Genomic DNA, 18,158 nt, shown 5'->3' with positions numbered 1-18,158 from the left:
AAAATATTTTCCCAATGGTCCCAGTTAACTTAAAACTAACCATTGTTAGTTTTATCCCACATGTCATCCCAATCAACATCCTAGTCACCATTTATTTTTTTAATTAAAAAACCCAATTTAACCTAACACCATATGTTCGTGCCCTAATCAAAATGAACCCTAATCGCAACACCATCAGCAGCGAACCAAATAGCCACACCCCCAAATCAGCAGCGAAGTCCTTTGGCATATGCAACATCATCAACAAACCCTAATCGCCCCACCTACAAATCAGCATAGAAGCCCTAATCCTTTCATGTGTTCGACTTAAAGAAGTGTTTGTCTGATGAAACACTTGTGGTTCCTTTCCAAGAAATGAAGATCGATGACAAGTTGCAGTTTATCGAGGAACCTATTGAAATTATGGACCGGGAAGTCAAGGTCCGTAAACACAGTCAAATAACTATCGTGAGAGTTCGTTGGAGCTCAAAGCGTGGAGCGGAGTTCACATGGGAACGCGAGGATCAGATGAAGCTCAAGTATCCTCACTTATTCAAAGCCGCTGAACCTAACCCTGATACTATTAGCCAATTTCGGGATGAAATTCGCTTTCAACTTGGGGATGATGTGGTACATGAGGAAAACCCACAGTCATCGTGACTTATCTTTCCAGTCTTCTATGACTGCTTACCAAATTTCGAGACGAAATTTCTTTCAACTTGGGGATGATGTGATAACCCGTAATTTCAGGTTAATACTTTAACCTAACCATAGTAACTTAGACATATATTCATAGCACTGCATTTAACTAGGGTTAGTTAAATGAGTCTACTTTGGTAATTCGGGGAATTACCGGAACACACACACTAGTTAATTCTCGAACGTTGGTGACTAACTCGAATAATAATTATAAATGGATGGTTTATACGAAACTTATGCGTTGCTTGCCAAATACGTGGATTATATGCTTTAATTGTAAAATTAGAAGATGTTATGTGCTTTGTGTGAAAGGTAATTAGTTAAAGGTGTTTAGAGGTAATATTGAAATTCTAATAAACAATTGGAAACCCTAAACACTCCTCATAATCCATCATACGACAGTTCTCTAATCATTTCTACACCAATCTCACACACAATCATTGGCAATTTTGATCTTTCAATTCTTCAGGAACAAACTCTAAATCAATCTAAGGTAAGTGTTTATGTTATACATTGTTATCTTTGTTCCTTTGACTCATGCAAACCCTAGATATCCAAACAATCATCTGTCATTAATTGATTATGCCTGATGAATGTGTAATTGTTTGTATGTGAATGTGTAAACTGTTTATCAGAGATTATTGATGTTATTGATATGCTAGAACTGCTAAACTGTGGTGTTGATTCGTAATATTGTTGATTAGGGTTTTGATCGTAGAATCATAATTAGTGTTACATTGGAGAAACTGTGTTGTGTTAATGTGCGATTGCCAGTCCGACCTTGTGAAGTCACAAAGTCCGGGTTGATGAAACATGTCCGGGTTTGTTTATAAATGAGGAAACCCGAGTTTGTTTACAAACGAGGGTGTCCGGATTTTAAATATAGTGGTCTGAACTTGTTCATGAATCTGATTTATTATATAATGGGATCTCCAAGTTTATTAAATAAAGCCTGGATATATTTACACATGCACATGAGGTCCGAGGTTGATAGATAATAAGGAGGGATTTCTGAGTTTACAATGTTTATAAGGAGTCCGAGGTTCTTAAATGATAGTGTTCTGAGTTTCTTATCACACGTTGTCCGAATTTATTATATATAATGTAAAATTTCGGAGTTTGATTGATAAATTCCGAGTTATGAAGGAACAAAGTGTTCTGAGTTTAATTATAATAAACTGTTTCCGAGTTTATAAAATCAGGTGGGCCCGAGTATGCGCAAAGATTAAAAGGGGCCCCAGGTTAATTAAAAAGTTCAGAGTTTATGTTTCAGAGTTTATGTTTCACAGTTTATGTTCCAGAGTTTATGTTTCAGAGTTTATGTAATTGGGAAGTATAGTTACGAGTTTATTTAATGTGGGCCGAATTTATTTATAAAGCCTAAGATTCCGAGTTTGTTCATGTTATAAGTCGATTTCGAGTTTAATCATGTTACTTGTTATTTGTTCTGAGTATACGATGTTGTCCTGGGTTGTGTGAATTCAAGTATGTGATGTTTGATCCGAGTTTATCGAAATATAACTATCAGGGATATAAATATTGTGCGATGTCTGTATCTCTTGAAATCACACTAATGTCTCCAATTAGAGAATCCACTGCATGATACTGTGTGTAAAACTTGTTAACCAGATCACAATAAACACTTGGTTGTTTGGAGACTTAGGGTATTGCGAACCCTACTCGTATACTTACTTACATGATGTTGTACATTAGGTCGCGTGTAACGGACCAAACACTTATTTTAATGTTAGAAGCATGTTAACATATACCGAGCAAACTAAGGTGAATCCACTACTCTTTCACAAGCATGCGTCCTAGGGGGACAAACTATTATTCATGGTAGGAATAGTTTTTAATTGTTGTAGTTTAAATTCGATGTTGGTTAATAAACTCAAACTCTATCACGAAAGTCCCTACTTACTACCGAGCTAGTTGCCTGGGAGGCAACGGGGTATTAGTTGATAGCGCTATTAGGTTTGACAAACCTCACACCGTGCTGGGAGCCGGGCGTGAACTAAGGACCTTAAACACTTTTGATCAATGCTGATAGACATTGATGAGAGCACAACAAACATACAGTCATATCGATACCGAGTTTATTATTCTTGACATATCTTTAAGCTAAACACTTACTTGATATATGTTAAACAAAACTGTAAACTCGCCAACTTTATGTTGACACGCTTTTCTGCATGCTTGCAGGTCGTTAGATACATCATGTTTTGGAACTTGCAGTCTGGGGAGCTGGGAGTGTCATGGGGCGTGCTAGTTGATGCAAACAATTAACATTACGCATTTTAAAACGGTTTGGTTTTGATTATGTTAAAACAGTTACATTTGCTTCCGCTGAACACATGTTTTGTTAAAATCTTATTTGGAATTACACTATTCATGTTGGACATGACGGTTGTGTTTAATAATATTTTACTATTAGTTCAACGCGATTGGTGGCTAGATACTGATACGTCACACGCCTCACGGTGAAATCCGCATGTGGTAATTTGAGGGTGTGAGATATTAGACACGAAAAATTTAGTAATTCCGTCAAAGAGAAGATTGTGTAACAAAATTGAACAAAAACAGTACCTTTCGTCTTCCGGTTATTTACTTTTTTATATTTCTAGCATGTTGTGTATTCGAATTGTATAACTTATTAATTCATAACTGATGGTGCAATAGTGAACTTTGTCCCATTTAAGATTTGCCACTCAATATTTACTTCTTTAGTGATTTTAGGTTTTGACCACTGGCTTCCAATATTTTTAACTTCAAGTACATAGAGAGAGCAAAAGGAAGGGTCTGAGATCACATAAAGATGACGAGGGGAGTTGCTGGCCACCCCCGCCGGGTTGGTATAGATCGCCGGAGACGCGAAGGGGAGGCGATGGTAGGGTTTTCGAGGAAGGTAAGGTAAAGGCAGAGAACGTTGGTCGATGGGGTTCGGAAGCGGAGATTTTGCGGCGTTGCTGCTATTGCGGAATGGTAATCGCTTCAACCCGAGCCGCCGCTTTTACTCCCCTTGCCGGAAATCCAGATCTGTTTAGTTGCTGCATATTTGGTTGACACGCACACATGCAGCCATCGATCGGTTCAGCCTTAAATCTCCGTCTCCCGAATTCTCCTCTGTGGTTGTGCCTTGGGTTTAGTACCACACATATATTGACAATGGATCCGTCGAAAAAATAGTAGGTTTGTAATACTTTGTAGGAGACGAAAGGGTTTTCTTAAGCGTGAAAGATAAAAAAACGTTGGAGGTGAGATAAAGGTAAAAACCAATTTAATGAACTAAATTTGGTGTGGATATTAAGAAAGGTTTGAAAACTCGAGAAACATAAAATAAAATTTAGAAGTCCATGGCTCAACCAAATTGAGCTAAATAATATCATCCATATTATTAAATGTATTTATGTGTTTGAAAGTAAGCTAACTACGAGTAAAAAAAAAATCAGACTACGTTCTTCATTGCCTTATTAAAACATCATTATGGCTAAAGTTAAATACAACTTAGGATAATGTCAAGCATTCATGAAAACGCTAACAACAAGAGTCGTATACGGAAATTAAAGATGAAACTTTAATTTATTTTGTTTTATAAATAAATTACGTGAGTGTTGGTACTGTGGCAGTGCCCTGACCAACCAAAGCGACTCCTACTGAAAAATTTCGATCAATCTAAATTACGTGTTGATACAGAAACGAAACAAAACGATATCAATCAAATTCTCATCACATACTGTGAAGAATCTCCAGGCGCAACGCGCTGATTTTGGTGTCACTAGTTTGTACTATTGCATATTTTATATTTTTTCTTTATCAGATCTAATCCTTACCATTCTATACCATTCTATATATAAATATATATTTATATACACTTAATGAGACAAAAAAAATTATAAATATCATATAGATGTTTTGTTTTTTTTTTCTTTCTAAAAATGTGATAAAAATCGTTTGTAATAAAAATTTATGTATCCATTAACAAACATAACAAACCCGGTTTATATGACTTTAAGATAAGTTAGTATAATTTTGATGTTGATTTATACTTTTATATATTACGAGTTGACGCTACCCATGCGTTACGACGAGATATTCTGTATCAAAGTATCAAAGTTTCTAGACAGAGGGGTGTGGGGATTCCCCCCCAACACACACACACACACAAAAAGGACTAAGCAAACCATAACCTATGGTCTTAGTATTAAATGCAAAATATCTTTTGTACAAGCAAAACATTTATTCCTAGCTTACATTATTGGGCAAAATTGTAGGTCCCTTTCCGGTGGATGACGAACCTAAACCTTGTTATACAAACCTACTAGCGAGTGCGGAATCCAAGCTAGCAAGCAAACCGAGTTAGTAGCAAGTAGAGAAACAAACACACAAAGATTCACCGATTAACACTAGTCGTATTAATGCAAATGAAGGTTTCGGTTACAAGCACAATGTTTACAAATCTAACTTGTAAACTCTCAAAGTGTGTGTGTGAGTTTCCGGGCAGAATGCTCTCAAGCTTATCTCTCGGAAGTGTGTGTTCTGTCTGTGTGCATCTGTCTAAAACTCAACACTGTATGGGTATATATATACCCAGCCTAGCATGCCTGATCGAAGGATCTGATAGATGGTCCGAAGGATCATCTATCGAAGACTAAGTATTCGAAAGATCATCAAGGACCTCGAAAGATTACCTTTCGAGGTCTATGATTCGAACCATATCTTTCGATGAGGTCGAAGGATCCACATTATCCTTCGACCTCTTATCCTTCGACACAGTACATCTTTCAACTGTTGACTAAGTCAAACCAGGAGGACGGTTGACTTTTTCAACTTACAGGACTGACAAGGACATCGTTTACATACAGACCGAATACAGACAAAGTACAGACACAAGTGCACCAACAAACTCCCCCTTGGCTGTAGCTTTGTCTTTATCTTCTATAGCTGTAGACTCGTCTCGAACTTCGACGGTCTTTTGGTCTTCGAGTTCTCAAAACTCTGATGTCCTTTCAAGTCTTCAAAGTCGGAGGATCTTCAAAGTCTTCACGTCTTGAAAGCAGAGAGTGTATCAACAAACTACCCGTATCATGTAGGAAGTGTGTTGACAAACTCCCCCTTAACATAAGCTCCCCCTTGAGTTATGCTCGTGAAGAGACTTTATCTTTATGAAGTGAGATCCTTGTGGTGTTGATGATGGCCAGCGGCAACTCGATCATCTTCATCTTTTGAGCGCCTTCTCGTCGTGTCTTCATTCCAAGGCTTGTCATCGACCATGTTCTCCTAGCCTTTAGAATCTGCACATGCAAGAAATCTAAACGCGTAATGAGAACAACTGCTTGGAATATAGTTAGCATAAACAAATGACACACGGATGACCATGTCACAATCAAACACCGTCCGACAGTCTGAAAGTTTTTCAAATTGATCAATTTCAGATTTTAACTTTCAAAACATGCAAATTTTGACCGTTTATGAAGATTTAGTCAGTTCGGTTTTCAGTCAGGTTTCAGGCAACGAAGACTAGAGCTCCAACATCGTACGATCGAAAATAAAGTAAAAAGAAAATCTTTTTGGCTTTTATAAAGTTTAAATTAAAACACGGATTTTAGGCGTGTTTTTGAAATTAAAAGACAACAATTTAAAATCCTTTGAGTGTTATCAAACGACATCACCGCTAATGTCGTGCTGATATGCACCAAACGACGAAACTGTTTAAAAGAAAAAACAATAAAAGTTAAGCAGTAAATAAATATTTACAGACATTCTTTTTGCGAGTTTCGAGGGTAAGAGAATCATATCAGTGTACGGTCATGCCAAAACACTCTTGTTGTTCAGTTAGTTAACATTAAGATAAGCATCCTATAACAATTATCGGTATTGTTGTCCACTTAAGCTCAACTTATCAGATGTAATCATGTTTAGAGGATACGTTAATGTATGATTTATACTTACCGACCGGTGTTCATCCACATCACGACACATTCCCGTATCAAGGTATGCACGAGGGTTCATCTTACCGGTGAGTATACCGATTATCATCTGTTTGACCGTATAAAATGTGAGATACTCACTTATTTTGATTTGAAAACAAGCCCTATGTGATATAATCACTTATTGATGAGGAACTTGATTTTCGTATGCATGAGGGCACAGGTGCAAGTCCGTGAACAGGTCAGTACTTCCGTACAGCAGAGAGACGAACTTGACACCCGGATAAATGTGATATTTATCACTTATTTGATTTGGACATGTGATTGTTTATCACTTATTGAGGTCGAATGCAGTATGTAATATGTACACGTATGTATAGTATCATGGAAGATCTAGACTTGCGTCCCCGTTATTTTTCGGTAAAAGATACAACCATGATACCCAGATGATAAGCAGCATAAAGACCGAATATCTCAGAACCTCGGCAATCTATCAAACGAAATTTCGGTACTAAGACCATATGCCAATGAATGGTTCCAACCTGATCTTCAGTCGATTAAGATTTATATCACCCTGCACACTTTAAAATGATTGTGAGCCTACCGATACATCTTATATAGAGCTGCTTATCGTTTTGCATTTCAGGTTTAAAGAGGTTAGGATAGACCACTGATGTACTATCATTTTCTCTTTTGCTCGCCAGGAAACTCATTTTTGATTTTCTATTGTTTTTGTGTTTTTGAAATTTTTCGATGTTTTTGGATTTTCCGATTTTTGGACTTACTTACTCCCCCTAAAATCAATAAACTAAGACAAATTTAAAACACAAAGGTATTTACAAAAATGATTTTCCGATGTTGGTTTTACTCTTGCTTGACCTTAATGCCGTTTACCAATAATAAGAAGTCAAATCTAGATTTGTCAAAAGCTTTGGTAAATAAGTCGGCACGTTGGTCATCGGTGTGGACCTTAACAACATCGATTAGCCTTTTCTCAAAGCAATCACGTATGAAGTGATATTTGATTTCGATGTGTTTGGTCTTCGAATGCTGCACAGGATTTCTAGTGATATCTAAAGCAGCAGAATTATCAACGTAAATAGGAGTAGTTAGGAATTCAAAACCGTAGTCCCGCATTTGTTGTTGGATCCAAAGAACTTGGGAGCAACAACTTGAGGCAGCAATGTATTCAGCTTCGCATGTTGATGTAGCTACACACGTCTGCTTCTTGCACTGCCATGTGACTAGGCGATTTCCTAAGAACTGACATCCAGCCGTTGTGGATTTACCGTCGATTTTGCATCCGCCAAAATCAGAATCACTGAAAGCTACCAATTCAAAGTTATTATCCCTAGGGTACCACAGACCGGTGTCAGGGTACGCCTTCAAATAACGAAAAATCCTTTTAACAGCAGCAAGATGAGAGGCCTTCGGGTTAACTTGATATCTGGCAAGCAGGCATGTTGGGTACATTATGTCTGGCCTTGATGCTGTGAGGTACATAAGAGATCCGATCATAGCGCGATAGTTTGAGGGACTAACAGCTTCTCCCTTCAAATCTGGAGTAATTCCGTGATTAGTTGGCAATGGGGTACCAATGGGCGTTGCATCAGACATCTGGAACCGGCTCAAGATGTCACCAACATATTTAGTCTGATGGATGAATATCCCAGACTCTGTTTGTTGAACTTGTAGGCCCAAGAAGAAAGTCATTTCCCCCATAGCACTCATCTCGAATTTATCCTGCATAATGCGCTCGAATTCCCTACACAAGACATCATTAGTAGAACCAAAAATAATATCATCAACGTATACCTGTACCAGAAGAAGATCTCCATCTTGTTCTTTGATGAAAAGAGTACAGTCGATAAGGCCTCTACGAAAACCGTTCTCCAGCAGATAGTGTGATAAGGTTGCATACCAAGCTCGCGGTGCTTGATGAAGACCATAGAGAGCTTTGTTGAGCAACCAAACCCGATCGGGATGGATAGGATCTTCAAAACCTGGAGGCTGTTCGACGTACACCTCTTCTTCAACCACACCATGTAAAAATGCACTTTTCACGTCCATCTGATAAACCTTGAATCCTTTGAAGGACGCATAGGCTAGAAAGATTCGAATTGCTTCGAGACGTGCAACAGGTGCATAGACTTCGTTGTAGTCGATCCCTTCAATCTGACGAAAACCTTGAACGACTAAACGAGCTTTGTTTCGGATAACAACTCCGCGGTCATCCTTTTTGCATTTGAAAACCCAACGGGTACCAATCTTCTTGTATCCAGCAGGTTTCTCTACGAGTTTCCAGACACCCAGCTTCTGGAATTGTTGCAGTTCTTCCTGCATTGCCTCAACCCAAGCGTTATCTTTCAAGGCTTCTTTCCACGTTCTTGGTTCTTCCTGTGAGACATAACACGCGAAAGACCAATCGTTTTGTTGCCCGGATTCTCGAATAGCTGCATACAAGCCTGCATTGTTGTTGTTTCGCAACATGTTTCTTGTTTGTACGCCACTTTGCACATTTCCAATGATGTTTTGTTGAGGATGGGTATTATGAATCCTTGTTTCTGGATTATCTGGAACTGGAACATTTATACCCAGGTTGTTAAGATTAAGATCAACAACCAATTCAAGACCCGGAATTGACGAAGAGGATGATGCAGTAGCCTCAGCTGTTCTATGTGTATCCACTGGAGGAGTACCCTCTGAAGTACCATGAACTGCTGTTGTAGGAGCTTCTTGATCTGCATCTAGAAATTCATCATCCTCTGAAGATTCGTTCAATTCGTTTGCATCATGAAAATCCTCATTGTTGAGAGTATTATTGTTCACCGAAGAAGATGGTTCTTGATTCACAAGAATTGGACGAACCACCGGTGAAACTGTTGCATTGTCACTCTCGAAAAACATCCTAGCCGCAGCATTTTCTTCAACGGCTTCAACATTGATCGAATTGAAAAAGTCATCATACTCAAACATCCAAGGTTGACCCGGATTTTTGACTGGCAAGGTGTGCCTTTGTACTCTGACCTCAGACCATTCCTCGACCCTTTTAGTCTCTAGATTCCAGACTCGTAAGTTAGGGGTGGCATACCCAAGAAAGTATCCATCAATTGCTCTTGCCCCAAACTTTCCATTAGGATCGATGATTGTGCATGGATCTCCAAACGGTTCTAGATAAGACAAATCTGGTTTCCGTTTTTGAAGAAGCTCAAAGCAGGTCTTGTTGTGCCTTTTGACTGTAAGGACTCGGTTCAATGTGTAACATGCAGAGGCCACAGCTTCAGTCCAGAATGGAATGGGTAGCTGCGACTCTACCAACATTGTCCTAGCAGTCTCGATCAATGTGCGGTTCTTACGTTCAGCGACACCATTCTGTTGAGGAGTATAAGCTGCACTAAACTCATGAAGAATACCCTTTGAAGTGCAGAACTCCGCCATGGAATGATTCTTAAATTCAGTACCATTGTCGCTACGTATCCGCCTAACCTTCAACTTATACAAATTCTCAATCTGAATGATCAAGTTTTTGATAATGCCAAAGGTTTCACTCTTGTGTGCCATGAACGCAACCCAAGAAAATCTTGAATAATCATCAGTAACCACGAGGCAGTATTGATCACCTCGAATACTCTTGTGCTTGACAGGACCGAACAAATCCATGTGCAAACATTCAAGAGGAACTGCCACTGTGTTGATCTTCTTTGTAGGGTGCTTCTTCTTTGTTTGTTTTCCTTTCTGGCACGAAACACAGATGTCTTGAAGATGGAAATTTTTGAGGGGAACACCATTCACCAATTCATTTGAAACCAAATGATTCATTTTTCGTAAGTGAATGTGACCCATTCGTCTGTGCCAAGAGATAGTGTCTTTTTCTGTGGCTTTGGAAACGAAACAAGTTGCTTGTGCAGACGTAGTAATAGCTTGGCTCATGTCAAGGACGTACAAATCATTTATCCTTGGAGCCGACAGGAGAATCCATTCTTTTGGAATTTTGAAGCCGGGTTTCAGCACATAACATCCATTAGCATCAAAGTGTACTGAAAATTTCTTGTCACAAATTTGAGAAACACTAAGAAGATTGTGATCAAGTTGTTGCACAAAATTGATCTTGTCAAAGCTGACAATCCCGTTAGATATCATTCCTTCACCCGTTATATATCCACCTTTATCTCCAGCAAAAGCAACATAACCTCCTCTAATAGATTTAACGTCGTAGAGAAGCTTCATGTCGCCTGTCATGTGCCTGGATGCCCCACTATCAACAATCCAATGACTACTGATAGTTCCTCCTGAAGCACCCTGCACATGAACTCAAATGAATTAGTTGGAGATGGGGACCCAAGCCATTGTGGTCTTGGGTCTTCCATTTTCATCAATGACAATAACTTCTTGTCTTTGATGGTTGGTGAATTGTGATGGTCCCCCTGATTCAGTAACCGATTTAGGTTTCCAAGTCTGTTTGGTTTCACCAGTGTTTTTCTTTAAAATTTTAACTTCTTGATGACTTGAAGTTTTAGAATTGTCTGGTTTTACAACAACAGATTGTTTTTGAACCACATCGGTTTTAATCGCTTTTTCAATCTTTTTGACCTGTTGGCGTTTCTGTTTCTTTTCCCTTTCTTTTACAAGGCGGGGATCTTGTTTTGTGGAAACAGTTGGCTTACGGTCAGTCTTACCACGGGGATCATCAACCTTTCCTTTTTGTTTATGAAGATATGGACAATTACGAATAATATGTCCAATGGTTCCACATTCAAAACATGATCTTCGTTCTACAAACCCCGAAGAATCATGTGATCGTCTAGCCGATGATGTTGAACTTTGTGAATCCGAGGTACTAGGTTTTGAACTGCTTGGTTCATTTCTTTTCTCGACAATAGCTTTCTTGACAAAATCTAAGTTAGATTGATTTTCAAACTTTTCAATTTTGTCCGTTCCCGTCGATTTCACAAAGTTAACCTTTTTCTTCTTCTTTTGGTTCGGCTTCTTGTTAGCTTGAGCCGGTGCTTTACCTTTGGGTTTGGTGTGATTTTGCTGTGTTGGCACTGTTGGCAATTTCTTATTGCCAAATTGCTTTCGGATTTCAGCTTTTGGAATAGGAGGACACTGTGTAACTGTAACTTTAGGTCCTGCCTTTCCCAAGAACTTACTCGTCGAATTCTCACAGACTTTACAAATTAAGGATTGATTAACATTCTTAATGGGAAAATCTTTGTCTGAGTAAATTTTATCATCACCAACTAGAGTGTACAGCAAATTCACACTCTCCGGCTCTTCTGCAGATGAGGACTCAGTTGCAATAGTCTTAGCGGGTTGAACAGGGGGATCACATAGAATGTGATTCTCAAGAGGTATATCCTCATTTTTGGCTACCGCATCAGACTTTGCTGGGACAGTATCGTCAGATTCATCATCAGACGAATCAGCATCCTCAATCACAACTGGAGGATCTTGATTCTGTTCAGCACTCACAAATGTATCTGCTGACACATCTGAATCTGAGGATACTTCCTTTTGGTATCCGAGTCCTGCAGCAAACTCCTTAACATCTAGAGGCACAGAAGGTTCAAAGAAAATCCTGTCCTCTTCATCAGGCATGGCATCATAATTATGTCTCACTGGTGGTGGACACTTCTTGTACCCTATGCATGTGACATCTCTCTTTTCCTTCTGAACGTCAATGATGTGATCTAACACATAGCTAGAACTCAAATAACTGTCTAGCTTGAGTTGGATCGCATCACTTTCGGTTTTCACACAAGCCATCTCTTTTTGCATACTCTCAAGGCGAGATATATACAAATTAATATCAGTTTGTTTTCTTGAAACCATTTTAGTCAGTTCAGTTTTATCCTTCTTTAATGTTTCAATTACTGACTTAAATTCTTTTTCATGGTTTTCATAAAACATGTTGGCTTCTGTGCATTTAGAGAGGTCCACAGTCAATTTCTGATTGTGGAGAAAGGTCACATCATATTTTTCTTGCAAAGCGTCATGCTTACTTTGCAAGTCACTCAGATTCTCATTCACAATAGTATGTTTGTCTTGCAAGTCAAACAAACTAGCTTGTAAAGCATCATGTTTGCCTTGCAACTCAGACATACTTTTCTCCATTTCTGCACATCTAGCATGCATCCTAGCACATTCATCACAATTAACAGTAGTGGGTTCATCGACACATACCTGACTTGATGAACCGTCGACATTAGCCATAAAGGCTGAATGGAGAGAAGACGAAGTATAAGCAGCTTGATCCACCAGAATAGATCTTCTTTGAGTTTCTGCTGCAGCTTCCTCCAAGAGTTCATCAATGTCTGTATCGATTGCTGCATTTGATGTCTCACCCACATGATCATCACCAGAATTGGATGATTCTTCATCAACACTTCTGCTGTACCCAGAAGAGTCTTCATCTTCAGACGATTCACCACCACTGGCAGAAGATTCTCCACCACTGGTGTGAACTAGCTCCTTCACAATCTGAGCAAAACATGCTGTTCCATCAGGAGCATCACCACCCAACTGGATTGACCAGTCACAACCTTCATCCACCTGAACCGCAAGTGCCCGGTTGGTTTGGTTGTTGACGGGTACCATGGTACGATCATTGTTTCTGTTCTGCCGGTTGCCTTGGTTTCTGAAGGGGTTTTGATTCCCGTGCTGGGCTGGCTTGGTGCATTCCCGTTTAAAGTGACCCCTTTCACCACAGTTGAAGCATTTAACGGCCTGCTTATCGAACCCATACTTGGTGTCTCGCTTACTTTCCAAGCTGGTTCTTCCAGTACTCTCCATCCAATCCTTTGCTCTTCTCACAGCACTCGCAAAGGCCCACTTGATGTCCATCAAGTCCATCTCCTCTTTATCAATCTGCCTGTAGTCTTCTTGTGTCAGATTAATGTTGCCAATCTGACCTTCTATTAACCCACAGTATGCGCTCACTACAGTGTTAAGCAGCTCCATGTGTTCCTTAGCTACTTCTACACTGATTTTAGAGAAACTTGACGTGTCGAGCTGTACTGTACTAGACTTTGATTGTTGACCTGCAGATGATGTTCCTCCATAACATGCACGTTGTTGTTGTTGAGCAGGAGGAGGTGGAGGTGGTTGGATTGGATTTCCATACATGTCTGTGGTGGGAGGTGGCTTAACAGGAACTTGGATTGGGTTGCCAAAACAATCTGTGCTTGTGACAAACGCTGTTTGAAGTGGAGCATGTGAACCGGTTCTTGCAGCCGAAGAATTGGAAGTTCCACAGTACATTTCTGGATTCTGTGGCATGCCACCTCTTTTCGCCTTCAATGTTTCCTCCTGATCCTTGTTTTCCAAAAGTTGAACGAATTCGTTGATATTAGTGGTTCTCAACACTCCGTTGTACTTCAGGATTTCCAAGAAACTACTCCATTGAGGAGGCAAGGCATCAGCAAACTTCTTCACAACTTCAGCTTGAGTTGTCACTACACTATAATTATCCAATTCTGTAAGCAGATGATAAAATCGGCTTGTCATATCTCCCAAGGACTCCTTATCCATACAAGTGAAACCTTCAAATTCTTTCTTGAGAAGATCATGACGCATTTGACGTGTTGCTGCATTTCCCACTCCTCTGTTTTTCAATCCGTCCCACAACTTCTTTGTTGTCTTGAAGCTGACGAACTGATGGTAGATATCCTTGCTCAACGCCTGAGTAAGAATGGCATATGCCTTCTTTTTCAGATCATACGTTTTCTTTTTATCTTCTGGAAGATCAGCAAACGTAGCAGAATCTGAAGCAGCAACCTCTATGGCTTGATCGAAATCTGTGGTGAAACGTATCCACAGTTCGGTATTTTGACCAAGAACATACGTTTTAAATCTCTCAACCCATCCTGGATATTCATTCAAATGCATCAACTTTGGAGGTCGATTCAAACTTCCTGTTTCACTTTCGCTTAGTAGAATACTTTGAATGCTCGGAGTTTGATTCGATACCAAAGCCCATTGATTTCCCTGAGAAGAAGTTGATACCGGCGATTCAGCCCATAAAGGAGATGACCTTGTATTCGTGTATTTTCCATCGTCTGGAGCCGATGTACCCCACCATGAGGGAGTGACATTTGATCTTGTATATTCACCATTATCTGGAGCTGGATTCCACCAACTAGGATTCATGATAGATAAGCAAAATAAATGCTAAGTAAGAATAATCCGAAAGATCACAGCCGAAGGATCCTGGTTGAAGGATCTGAAATCACAGAAACTTGTTAACAATAAAATGACCACAATCGAAAGATCAATTATTGTTCGAAGGATCAACAGTACTCGAAAGATTACTATTGAGTCTTCAACAATGATTTCGAAAGATTCAAGAGCTCGAAGGATTCTCCTTTTGAAAGATCCTTATCTTTCGAATATCCTTATCTTTCGTATAGCTGACTTTCGAAAGATCACCCTTGTTCGAATAATCAACAGTGTTCGAAGGATCACTGTTGACTTTCGAGCACTGGCTTCGAAAGATTCAAAATCTCGAAAGATTCACACTTGAAAGATCCTTATCTTTCGAGATAAATCCCTATCTTTCGGACACTGTCTTTCGAAAAGATTCCTTTATCGAAGGATATGTTTCAGACTTCGAAGGATGGGTCGAAGGATGATAGTCTTTCGATCCTTCCTTGATCGAAAGATGGTCTTTCGATGTCGAAGGATATCTTTCGAAGTCGAAGGATATCTTTCGAATGTGCACTGACACACTGACACAGATGTGACGGGTTGGTGAAAAGGTGATGGGTTGGTAAGTCAACTTTCGGCAAAAGGGTATGGTCAGACTGTACTACCTTACCAACAACTGTACTATCTTACCAACCACGATTTTCAAACAAGAACTTACCCAAAATGGTAAATTTAACCCAGAAACCGGTGACCGGAACCTTAACCGGAATATGCCGGAAATCACCAAAACACTCAAAAACAAGTTTTTAAGTTACCCAACCCCACTTTAAACACTCCCGGTTAGTTTAGACTCGTTTTTACTCAAAGAAAATGCAAGAAACTAAGTAAAAACAGGTGCAAAACCAAGTGTTTCAACACACCAAAACTTGTAAAAACCCGGTTTTAAACAAGGTAAAGAGCCAAGCTCTGATACCACTTGTAGGTCCCTTTCCGGTGGATGACGAACCTAAACCTTGTTATACAAACCTACTAGCGAGTGCGGAATCCAAGCTAGCAAGCAAACCGAGTTAGTAGCAAGTAGAGAAACAAACACACAAAGATTCACCGATTAACACTAGTCGTATTAATGCAAATGAAGGTTTCGGTTACAAGCACAATGTTTACAAATCTAACTTGTAAACTCTCAAAGTGTGTGTGTGAGTTTCCGGGCAGAATGCTCTCAAGCTTATCTCTCGGAAGTGTGTGTTCTGTCTGTGTGCATCTGTCTAAAACTCAACACTGTATGGGTATATATATACCCAGCCTAGCATGCCTGATCGAAGGATCTGGTAGATGGTCCGAAGGATCATCTATCGAAGACTAAGTATTCGAAAGATCATCAAGGACCTCGAAAGATTACCTTTCGAGGTCTATGATTCGAACCATATCTTTCGATGAGGTCGAAGGATCCACATTATCCTTCGACCTCTTATCCTTCGACACAGTACATCTTTCAACTGTTGACTAAGTCAAACCAGGAGGACGGTTGACTTTGTCAACTTACAGGACTGACAAGGACATCGTTTACATACAGACCGAATACAGACAAAGTACAGACACAAGTGCACCAACAAAAATCAACAGACATAACATTAGGCACAAACCACTAAAAGATACCTAATAATCATCTTAAGTGTTATTGGCCAAATGCATAAACAATTAAAGATAAATGAACAACACATATATATTTCATGTGCTTACTATTGTATGTATCTTTTAATTGTAAAGTGTACATTATCGAATATCTAGTCGCCCAACCAGACAAAAACAAGACGTTTACATGATATTTGATATATATATATCGAAACATGTAAAAAAAAACTGGTTGGCCTTAAAATCCTTGCTAAGTGTGAGAGAACTGAAGCCGGAGAATCATAATACTTTGGTCCTCCAAAGTCCTTTATGGAAATGGATCCGATTGCTACTAAGAACCTAACAGAATTTTTCAAAATTGAAAACGGATTAGACAATTGAATGGAGTCCTCTTCAACACAACAAAAAAAAGTTAAAATAAAATAAAAGACACATTATTAATTATGCTTGTATTTGGTCTAACAACCCATTAAAAATCGTCCTATTAAGTGTGCCCCTTTAATGACAATTGTCCCAACTTTTATATATATATTATTTGCTCAAGGACTGTTATCATGTAATTTAATACCATCTAAGGTCATTTTTTTTTCTGAATAGTTGACTAACTACTGATTAGGTTGCAGTTGTATAGCTATAAATTGATGTTAACTACGCTATTGCTTGTGATATGGTTTTGGAAGTGACTTCATTTGTTAATATTGCTAACTGAATAGGCGTGTTAATATATACGATCATATATTCATATATGATAACATTGTATCCAGTCTTCACTAGTGACCAGCAAACAAAATAAAACTCAAACTGATTAATAACAAGAACATTTACCCCAGATCTACAAAATGCAGAAATAGCTTTGAATTCTAATCAAAGCACAAAAGGGACTTGAAGAACAAATTGATGATATCATTAAGAAACGACGATAGATTATCGAATCGGCTCTGAAAGATTAATATGGAAGGCTTAAACATATATAGATCGCGTTTAAAACCAAATAGATTTCGAATTTTACCCATGTCAAGAACATGAGTCTTGAACCGGCCACAAAGTATTGGGCTAAACACCACATCCGATCACTTGCAAAGAATTGATACAAACAAACCTTACCTTTCAGATTAGCTTCAGACAATAGATTTTGTAAATTTATGACGATGAACGATAGAAAGTTGAGAATATCACTTGTCTGTACGGTTAAAGTTTATGTTGCAGTTGCATAATATATTCAATATTTGTTTAAAAGAATATACATCATGGCCAGCCTTATGGAATTTCAGCCCATATCACAACCACAAGGAACAAGTCTGTCTTATGGGACAAGTCTAGTCCCGGCCATATAAATATTTGTGTCTTGAAAGTATGGTAAACCTCTATCTTTTTTTTTTTTTTTTTTTTTTTTTTTTTTTATCTTGGATTAATATGTTTCTCTATCTCTGGAACTTCAGTTCCAATGCCAACGAAAAAGGGCAACTACAAAGCAATGGCAGGTAGTCGGGCAACAAGTTGCGCCGCCACCCCCAAACATCTCATCAATGAGTTGATTGTGGTGCTTAGGTTGAAATATCCAAACAACCCTTGTAAATTCGATTTCCACGTTGTTTTGTTAATGTGCACTTGAGCAATTGTGTATTGCTAATCAGGTGACTTGCCTTTTTTTATTTGAGCAACTTTATACTCCTAAACATAGTTGTTATAGCCATCGCCTTTTGCGCCTAGGCCCATTTTTCAGGTGAGGCGAGGTAGTTGCGCTTTAAGTCGAGGAAATTGCGCTTTAATTCTCTA

This window comes from Helianthus annuus, chromosome 7 (assembly GCF_002127325.2).
Source record: "Helianthus annuus cultivar XRQ/B chromosome 7, HanXRQr2.0-SUNRISE, whole genome shotgun sequence".
In the NCBI taxonomy this organism is placed as follows: domain Eukaryota; kingdom Viridiplantae; phylum Streptophyta; class Magnoliopsida; order Asterales; family Asteraceae; genus Helianthus; species Helianthus annuus.
Note: the sequence above shows the minus strand (reverse complement) of the source record.